Source organism: Gossypium raimondii, chromosome 10, assembly GCF_025698545.1.
Source record: "Gossypium raimondii isolate GPD5lz chromosome 10, ASM2569854v1, whole genome shotgun sequence".
NCBI lineage: Eukaryota > Viridiplantae > Streptophyta > Magnoliopsida > Malvales > Malvaceae > Gossypium > Gossypium raimondii.
Window position 1 is genome coordinate 11,165,121 of NC_068574.1, and position 1,240 is coordinate 11,166,360.

The window sequence follows — 1,240 nt, forward strand, 5'->3', positions numbered from 1 at the left end:
ACTTTTCAGTGAGTTAAACCCAGGAATTAGAAGGCTAGATTTTGAGGCAACCCAGTTTGAATTGAAACCAGTGATGTTTCAAATGCTACAAACGGTGGGCCAATTTAGTGGTATGCCCATTGAAGATCCACATCTCCACATTCAATTGTTTATGGAGGTGAGTGATTCATTCAAGATAGCCAGTGTGACTGAAGACGCATTGAGGTTGAAGTTGTTTCCGTACTCGTTACGAGATCGAACACGAGCATGGTTCAATTCATTGCCACCAAGTTCCATATCTACATGACAAGAATTAGCAGAGAGATTTTTGGTTAAGTATTTCCCACCTAGCAAAAAAGCTAAGTTGAGGAACGGGATCACAACTTTCCAACAATTGGATGACGATTCTTTGTATGAGGCTTGGGAGTGATTCAATGAGTTATTTCGCAAGCATCATCATCATGGGATTCCTCACTGTATCCAGTTAGATACATTCTATAATGGTCTCAATGCACATACAAGATTGATGGTAGATGTTTCTGCGAATGGTGCAATTTTGTCTAAGTCTTATAATGAGGCTTATGAGATCATCGAGAGGATCTCGAGTAATAACTATCAATGGCCAACAAATCGAACAACAGGAAGACGCGTAGCCGGAGTTCATGAAGTTGACTCCCTCACTTAATTATCAACTCAGGTATCATCTATTTCCTCTATGTTAAAACAGTTAACTGCTAATAGTACTAATAATTTTGTAGCTCAACCACCAAGTCCGTTTGAAACAGTTTCCTGTGTGTACTGTGGGAAAGGTCATTCTTTTGATAATTGTCCATCAAATCCTGAGTCAGTGTACTATGTAGGGAACCAATATCAAAATAGGAGTGGACAAGGACCTCAGTCCAACTTCTACAATCCTTCATGGCGTAAACATCCTAACTTTTCTTGGACCAACCAAGGAAATCGACTGAACAACAGCGTATTACAGCAAAGACCCAACCAATCTCAAGGGTATAATCAGCAAGCTTCAAAACCACCTCAAGCTGAGGCATCAAATAGTTTTGAGAACTTGTTGAAAGCATACATGGCAAAGAATGACGCTTTGATCCAAAGCCAAGTAGCAACATTGAAAAATTTGGAAAACCAAATGGGTCAGTTAGCTATGGAGCTACATAATAAACCACAAGGAACCTTGCCGAGAGATACTGAGAATCCAAGAAATTTGGGTAAAGAACATATCAAGGAAGTGGTATTGCAAAGTGGT

At 39.8% G+C, this 1,240-nt stretch overlaps 1 non-coding gene across 1 annotated transcript; it reads right to left on the reverse strand.

Moving 5' to 3' along the window:
• Nucleotides 1-340: 340 nt before the first annotated feature.
• On the reverse strand, nt 341-447 carry LOC128034352 (small nucleolar RNA R71). The gene has a single exon (XR_008190479.1). It is a non-coding gene; the product is annotated as a small nucleolar RNA R71 (small nucleolar RNA).
• Between the last annotated feature and the right edge of the window lie 793 nt (nt 448-1,240).